The following is a 9,115-nucleotide window of genomic DNA, read 5'->3' as shown; positions in this document are numbered from 1 at the left end:
CGAGGCCCCGCCCCCTGGTCCAGCCCAGCGCCAGCCCCTCTGGCCTTTCCAGGGGTGGGGGTTGCCAGCAATGGGGGGTTCGGCCCCCTCCCACCTGAACGAGAACCCCGAGTCAGTGGGGGGAACATCATAGTCCGGGCGCTATCTATAGACTCCACGGGAGGAGCTAGCGCCCGAGCCCCCCAAGGCGAACCCGGGGCCCCAGCAACCTCCTCTGACAAGGCGGGCACCCCGCACCCGAGCCCCCTGCAGGGGTGGAGACCCAGGCGTCAGTGCCCCCTCCAGGACGCACACCCAGGCCTTTGAGACCCTCATTTCCCAGGAGGGAACTTCAGGGGGTCAGCACCCCGGCAACCCAGCCCACCCTCCTCTTCTAGGGCCAGGCTTGGCACCGGGCCTCTCAGGGACCAGAACCGGGACACAGGGACGTCAGAGGTCAGGATCCTGGGGTCCCCTCTCTACCACCCACCCCCGCCACGGGATGGGAACCCCCACATCCGAGCTCCGCATTAGATCATAAGTGGGAACTCCGGTCCGAGGCAGGCCCTCTCCACTCGGGTAGGAGAGTCCACGTCCTTCCCTCCCAAGCCCCTTCAGCAGCCTGGCTCGGGGCTCCAGGCACTTAAACGCTCCCAGGAGACCCCAGTGCAACGAATAAAATGGGGCGGGAGTCTTAGGAGAGGCAGGCAGGCCTTTCCCCCGCTGGGCGGATGGAGAACGGGGCACGCACCTCGAGCCCTGGCTGATGGGATCCCCCTTAATCGCGCTCACGGTAACCCGAGTTGACTTGGGAGCAAGCGCTTGTGTTCTGCTAATCCTTTCTCCACCGCCAGGCTCTGAGCTGGGCTCTGTTCCTGAGCCCACCTTACAGCCAGGGACACTGAGGCCTGGAGAGGCTGTCTAGCCAGATGGTGATGGCCTGTCAGCTAATGATTGTTCCCTATTTCCCCCCAGAGAGCGCGTTAGGGTCAGGGTAGGGATTCCAGCTCCGGTGGCTGTCCCTGCTCCTGGCACCGCTACCGCTTCCCGTGCAGCCCGGCAGGTGGATGGGTCATCTCATTACAGCACCACCTCCCCGCGCCATTGCGGGCCGGAAACCAGCCGGCCCTGCGGTTGTCGGAGTGGGACCTGGGCCCGGGTTCCCAGGCCCTCTCCGGGGGGTCTGCTCGGTCACAGTCTCACGCTGGGACGTTTTCTGCCCTTGGCACCTCATTCCCCGGGCGTGTGCGTGGAGTTCTCCAGAAGCCGCGTGGCAGGTGATAGTGAAACAGACTGAATCCGTGTTAACCTGTAACGATGTTTATTATTGTTATTTAAAGTGAGCGTTATCTTTAAAATTCTGTTTTAATTTCTGATATGGCTTACAAAACAAAAAGTTCTTTGGTCTTCCCTAAGAATAAAAAAAAAAAGTCCTGAGATTAAAAAAAAAGTTTGAGATCCACTGTTAAGCCACAAAAGCTCAGAATAGAGCTGGGCATTAAATAATCTTGATAAAAAGTCTATACATCCAAAGACACATACGCCCTCAAGGGCGCGGATGCAAACCCTCTTACCTAGAAACCCATGCAAAATCCCTGACAAACTCACACACACATCATTTGGGGTCTCAGGTTCCCATCTGGGGCGTGAGGGGCTGCCCTGTGATGTCTGCGCCCCCTGATGGTGCAGGTGGGAAGAGATTGGGGCCCTCCAGCTGGGCACCCAGGAGCCTGTCATAAGAACCCACAGCCCTGGCCGGTGTGGCTCAGTTGGTTGAGCATCGCCCAGGCACCCAGAGGTCGCTGGTTCAATTCTGGGTCAGGGCACATGCCCAGGTTTCAGGCTCAATTCCAAGTAGGGGAGGTGCAGGAGGAAACCCATCAATATTTCTCTCTCTCAAATCAGTAAAAACATTAAACAAGCAAAAACCTCTTGCCAAAAGTTTGGGGAGTCCTGGAGGGCTGGTGCAGCACCGGGCAGGCAAAGCAGTGAGCAGTTATCACTCAGGGTCTGAAGGGAGGGAGGGAGCTGTTAGGGGAGCTGAGAGTGTGGTAACAGAGACCGCCATGGTCGCAGATCCAACCCCTCCTGCCCTGGCCTGGCTCCCCAACCTCTCCGCTGCACTCAGCTATCCGGCCCTTCCCCCGCCTTGGAGACATTTCCCGTCAAAGCTCTGATAACCCACTACTTCCAGAGCAGCCCGGGTGGAAGGGATGGGAATGACATTATGTGCCCTCGGTAGGTAGTGAGCTCCCTGTCACCAGGGGAAATCAAGGAGAGGGTCAAGGATTTTGGTAGGCACCGAGAGCTTGTGTGTGTGTGGGGTGTATGTGTGTTTGGGAGAGTCCAATGACTTCTACTTACACATTTCATTCTTCCCGATTGGGAGGTGGAGAGCATAGTCTTAAGGAGGTGACTCAGCCAGCTGACATTCTAATTCCGGCCCCACTTGTGTGAGTTTGGGCCGCTTCTGTCCTCTCTCTGTGCCTCACTGTCCTCATCTGTAAAAAGCCCTTAAATGAGACGAGGCAGGAACGTTAGGGGAGCAGGTGTCCCGTCTGAGCTCCCACGGGAGTATTTGTCCCAGTAGCAGGCGAAGCGCCTCAGAGCTGTCTCCTTCTCCTGGAGCCTCCTGCGACAGACAGACTCGCTGCCCAGGAAGTCCTACAGCGTGTCTGATCTGAATCCCTCCTGCTTTCACTCCTGCGCTTAGTGAAGCGAGGGTCCCAGAGGCAGGCCTGCTTCAAGGCCAGGGTTCTGAGAGCCAAGCTGTCAGGGCGATGTCTCCCTTCGCCCCGGGGTGTTACTGGGGTGCAGCACCCCAGGAATGCATTTCTTGAGAGGTCAGGCTCAGAATCAGTTCTGAGAGTGAAGCTTTACCCACAGCACTAAATGGACGGTGAGGGGGTCACTGGAGACCTGGGCCGCCCAGTTTGGCCCCAGAGTTGTCCTGTTTTCATCCATGTAGCCAACAACATTTATTGAGCACCTACTGTGTGCCAGAGGCTCTAGAGATCCAGCAGGTATGAGGCAGGCAGAGACTCCCGTCACTCGAGCTGGCATGCCAGTGGGGGTGTCAGACAATAGACACAACAAGAAAAAAGATGTGTCAGATGGAGCCAGGTGCTGGAGAAAGAAAGAAAGCAGGTGTGTGTGTGCACGCGCAGGTGCGACTGTGGGAGGCTGGCCGAGCGCTGGCAATTGCCGGGGAACTGGGAAGAGTAAAGGAGTTGGGGTCATAAGAGAAAAACAGAACCCACCACCCACTCAATAGGCCCCACTCCTAAGTGTCACTTCCTGGGTGTGGTCCCCGGTGCCTGCTTCTGCCCAACCCCAGCCCCACCCCTCCTGCTGCTCACTCGGCCTTCCATCTCCCCTTTAGGCCACCCAAGGTGTCAGGAAGAACTCTAACCTCATAGAAGACCAGGGCCGACCTGTCACCTGCCCACAGGGGCCGGAAGAAGAAGACGGTGCTCGGTACAGCACAGGGCACGGCTCAGCGTGGGCATCGTCGGCTGGCCCCTGCCCACACGTGCGCCGGGTGGGACACTAACATTGGTAGCGAGCAGCAAACAAGCCAGTCCACTCCCCTGGTCACTCTGCTGTCACCTTGACCCCGGCCCAGGCCACCAGCTGCAGAGATGGCCGAGTCAGGGACCGTGAGGCCTTGTGGGTTCAGGAGGGATTTGTGGGGCCTCAGGACACTGGGCCCCCTCCTCTCCCAACCCAAGGGCTGCTCTTCGAGAGAAAGGGAACGCCAGGGCCCTGCAGAGTCCCCCCCACCGGCCGCCCCCCAGGAGGGAGGAGGGCGAACACTGGCTGGGAAGGTGAGGCCAGGAGGAGCTGCTCACCGCTTCGCCCCCTCCTGCCTTCGCTGTACAGTCTGCAGACTCTCCCACTGGGGGCGCTCACTTCCCCCGGCCGAGCTGCCCATGGAGGTAATAAGAATAGTACTAATGACAGCAGTGATGATAATAGGGCCGCAGAGAAGAGTGGTGGGGGTTGAGCAGTGGCCTCCAAAAGATATAGCCATGTCCTAACTCTGGGAATGTGACCTTTGGAAAAAGGGTCTTTGCAGATGGAGTTAAATGAAGGATCTCGAGACGAGATCATCCTGGGTTACCCGGATGGGTCCTAACTCCAGAGACAAGTGTTCTTCTGAGAGACAGAAGCGCCCTGGCTGGGAGCCCAGTTGGTTAGAGCATCGTCCTGATGGAGATCATCCTGGGTTACCCGGATGGGTCCTAACTCCACAGACAAGTGTTCTTTTGAGAGACAGAAGCACCCTGGCTGGGAGCCCAGCTGGTTAGAGCATCGTCCTGATACACCAAGGTTGTGCGTTTGATCCCAGGTTGATGCAAGAATCAACCAATGAATACACAAATAAGTGGGACAACAAATTGATCTCTGTCTCTCTCATCAATCACTTAAAAAGAGAGAGAGACAGGCCCTGGCCCGTTTGGCTCAGTGGATAGAGTGTTGGCCTATGGACTCAAGGGTCCCAGGTTCGATTCTGGTCAAGGGCACATGCCCGGGTTGCAGGCTTGATCCCCAGTAGGGGGCGTGCAGGAGACAGCCAATTGATGATTCCCTCTCATCATTGATGTTTCTATCTCTCTCTTCCTCTCCTTTCTTCTCTAAAATCAATAAAAATATAAAAAAAGAAACTTTAAAAAAAAAGAGAGAGACAGAAGAGAAGACAGAGGAGAAATTTACTGGGCAATAGAGAAGGCCATGTAAAACGGAGGCAGAGCCCTAGCCGGTATGGCTCAGTGGATAGAGCGGCCTGCGGGCTGAAGGGTCCCAGGTCCGATTCCCCTCACGGCACATGCCCAGGTTGTGGGGTGGGCAGGAGGCAGCTGATCAATGATTCTCTCTCATTGATGTTTCTCTCTCCCTCTTCCATTTTCTCTGAAATCAATAAAAATATTTTTAAAAAGAAAAAAAAACGGAGACAGAGATTGGAGTGATGCAGCCCCAATCCAAGGACCCCTGGAGCCACTGGGAGCTGGAAGAGGCAGGGAACACCTGGGTGTCTGGTCCCCAGGCCTGTGTGAGAGAGAACACATTTGTGGCGGCGTGAGCCAGCCGTGTGTGCGTGTGCGTGTGTGTGTGTGTGTGTGTGTGTGTGTGTGTGTGTGGTCATTTGTACAGCAGCCACAGAGAGAGCCTTGAGCTTTGCAGTCAGTTGGCTGGGGTTCAAATCCTGGCTCCCACTTACCAGTCTGTGATGCTGGACAAATGACTTGGGCCTTTGGGCCTCGCTTTCCTCACCTGGAAGGTGGGGATAATGATAACACTGACTCTCATGGTTTATGTAAAAAATTGAGTGAATACCTAAAAAATGATGAAAACAGGGCCGAGAACTGTTAGCGCTTATTCATATTTGCCTGGCTAACACTCATGTCAACCGCTCTCTAGTCCCTACCTGGGAAGCAGAGTTCCTGTGAGCCTGTATCTCTCTCCCTTTTCTTTATTCTTTTAAAAAATTTATTGTACTTAAAAAAATATTTTTATTGATTTCAGAGAGGAAGGGAGAGGGAGAGAGAGATAGAAACATCAATGATGAGAGAGAATCATGGATTGGCTGCCTCCTGCATGCCCTCTACTGGGGATCGAGCCCGCAACCTGGGCATGTGCCCTTGACCGGAATCGAACCTGGGACCTTTCAGTCTGCAGACCGACGTTCTATCCACTGAGCCAAACTGGCTAGGGCTCTCTTTTGAAAAAGGGCGTACAGAAGGCAGCCGATGAATGATTCTCTCTCATCATGGATGTTTCTATCTCTGTTTCCCTCTCCCTTCCTCTCTGTAAAAAATCAATAAAATATATTTTAAAAAAATGTATTTATTGATTTTAGAGAGGAAGGGAGAGGGAAACAGAGATAGAAACATCCATGATGAGAGAGAATCATGGATTGGCTGCCTCCTGCACGCCCTCTACTGGGGATCGAGCCTGCAACCTGGGCATGTGCCCTTGACCGGAATCGAACCTGGGACCTTTCAGTCTGCAGACCGACGTTCTATCCACTGAGCCAAACCGGTTTCGGCTCAATAAATACATTTAAAAAAAAAAGATTTCAGAGAGGGAGAGGGAGAGGAAGAGAAACATCAATAATGAGAGAGAATCATTCATTGGCTGCCTCCTGCACACCCCCTACTGGGGATCGAGCCCCAACCTGGGCAGGTGACCTGCTAGTTCATGGGTTGATGTTGATCCACTGGGCCGGATGAGCCTGTATCTCTTAATCTCCACTTTCTTCTCCCTCCTCTCAGCTCCTGCAAATCTGACTGTCTCTCCCTGGCTCTAACCGCCCCCATGGCTCCCCAGTGCCCTATAAAGCGCTAGGTGGCTTGGCCCCTGACCTTCTGTGACTGAATGAATAAATGGATGGATGGATGGACATCTCCTTGCTTCTTAGCCTGCTCCCGGGACTCTTCCAACCTCATTTCTCAGAACCTGCCTCTTCCCCAGTCCTGGCGGCTTCTTCTAATCTTGCTTTCCTGTTCCCCATCCCTAAAAACCCCACCAACCCGGCTCCCAGCACTTCCCCGGCGGCCCAAGGGCTGGGCAGGGCGGCGCTCTGCTGACCCCTGGTGGCTGTAGAGAGTAACACCGCATCCCGAGCATTCGGCCTGGCGCTCCCGAGCCCCTAAGGACAGGACCTAGGTGCTGGCTGTAGCTGGGGGAACGCAGCCCCGGCCAGAGGGGGTGGGGGTGTCCACAGGGAGTGGGGGAGACAGATGGCCAGCGGACGCACTACTGTGTAAACCCTGGCATCATCCTCTACGTGCAATCTTGAGCAAATTGTCTCCTTGACCTTCATGATATCCCAAGTCTGACCTCCTCCCTCCACTGCCACGGTCCCAGCTCTGGTCTCATCCACCAGCACTTCCCTCCCGATGATTCCAGGCTCAGTCTCACCGATTTCTCCTTTTGCCTCAGGCTTCAATATGGCTCAGCACAGTTGCTGATTCTGTTTTTAATCTAAACATTTCATGTTTTTTAACCTTGATTTTTAAAAACATTGCATTGGAATATTTTTATCTTGGTCACTGAGTTGTTTTGTGTCCCCTTAAGTTTTCTGCTGCAATGTCCCCTCCTGAGCAGCCTAAATAGCACCCCTGCTCCCCCAGAACCGCATCCTCCCTCACCCCCATCTGCCCCGACACTGATACACGGTCATTGCTTTGCCTGTTTCCTGTCTTTCCCCCTAGATGTCAGCTCCTGAAATAAGTGTTAAGTGAGCTAATACGATCTGAAGGAGTAACAAACTGAGAAAATGCTCTTGAACGAGAACATTTCTTTTCCTTCGAGAGCAAAGGAGTCCATCTTGGTCTGGGGTCAGGCAGGGCCTCCCTGAGGAAGAGTCCGAAGTCCTGAGGTGGGCGTGTCCCCCCCCCCCCCCGGCCCCCCCCCCCCCCCAGGCTGGGAGGCAGGGTGTCGGGTGAGGCTCGGCTCCCTGGGAGGTCCGTGGAGCACTGGAAGGAGATGAGGGAGGGGTGACAGCCAGGTCCGATTGGAAAAGCTCCCTTTGGCTGCCACAAGGAGCTAAAAGGGAGGGAGGGAGCCAGGGAGGAGGCCGAGGAGGGGGCAGATGTTCAGGTGAGATTCCATCAGGTGGGGGGAATGAGGAGGGAAGGGTGGAGGGCTCCAGGGTCTGGCTTGTGGGGGATGAACAGGTTGGGAGTCAGGGGCCAGGACTTAGGCTGTGGGTGTCACACTGGTCACCAGGCGGAGTGTCACCAGCAGGTGGATATGAGGGTGGCCTAGGAGTGGAGGTCTGGGCTGGAGTCACATGGGAGAGGTCGGCTTGTAGACGGAGACCCCAGTCAAGGTTAAGGTTGAGACCACTGCGTTCTACAAACTGAGGGCACTTTGTTGGGCATCCTGGGACATCATATGGGGGAGCTACAGGCCCCTCCCCAATTCTTGACTTGGGTGGCTGTGGCTGAGAGATATACACGCATACAAATCCACACAACTCAGACATCAAGAACTAGAGAAAAAGACAGGCTCATGTCAGCACCCATAATGAGTGCCAGCTGTATACTGTAGTGATTAAAAACCACAAATTGAATTAATGTGTGAGAGGGTCCGGGAAGACTTCCCAGAGGAAGACAGCTTTGAGGACTGAGCGGCTGGGCAGAGCTGTGGGGGGCGGGCGGGGTGTGGGGTTGTGGACAGGGAATTCCAGGCAGACTGGGCAGCCAAGCCCCATCCTGGGAGGCCGGTCCTGCGGTCCGGAGTGAGGGTGGGGACAGAGGCTCGCTCTCCTTCCCTGAAGCCAGAGGGGCTGTGGGCGGGGCTTGGGATAGTCACCCGGAATAAACGGCAACAACAGGTCGCGTTTGGGAAGCAGCCGCTCTGTTACAGACGATGCAGGCAGGTGCCGGGACAGCCCCGGGCGGAGGGGGTGGTCCCGGTGCCCCGTGGGCCAGGTCCCGCCCAGCCTGCGGGCGCTGCAGGGCCCAGGGAGGGGCCGCCTTCACGTCTCAGGCCGCGTTTTTTACAAGACTGATTTATTAACTATGATACATATCACATAAGGCCTTTTCAGTTTTTTACACCATTCCCATTGAGACAAGTACAATACTTTGTAGCAAATACATGATTTTAAAAAACAAAACCAAACAAAAACACCTCAGTCCGAGATGCCTCAGCCTTGGGTGGCGGCTGACCATGCACTAGTCGGGCCGGAGCCTCAACATACCCACGTGTTCAAAAAAAGTCTGGGAATTAAGCAAACATTCCTAACACCAGCTAGAGGATGTCTTGGTTAAAGCCCCTAAGTACAAAGAAATAACTGTTATACTTTCTTTACATACAGTTCTCCACTTTGCTGCAAAACAGAATTTTGGGCACACGGCCAGACTACTAACACATTTCAATACCATTAATGTTTTTGTTTTTCTCAGGAAACTCAAAATATTTGTTAATTCAACATATATAAAGATCATTTAACATGTGAAAATACAAGTACCAGAAAAATAAGCTGGCAGCAGCACTGTTCCAAATTTTCAAACAAGGTTTATTCCCATAAAATCCAGACATTTCCTTTTTGTGAATGTACACAGGGAACATGATTCTTCTTATGCAAACAATAACTTATGCCGGCTCCACTACATCGAAAGTG

The sequence above is a fragment of the Myotis brandtii genome, unplaced genomic scaffold, assembly GCF_000412655.1.
Source record: "Myotis brandtii unplaced genomic scaffold, ASM41265v1 scaffold114, whole genome shotgun sequence".
NCBI classification, from domain to species: Eukaryota; Metazoa; Chordata; class Mammalia; order Chiroptera; family Vespertilionidae; genus Myotis; species Myotis brandtii.
Note: the sequence above shows the minus strand (reverse complement) of the source record.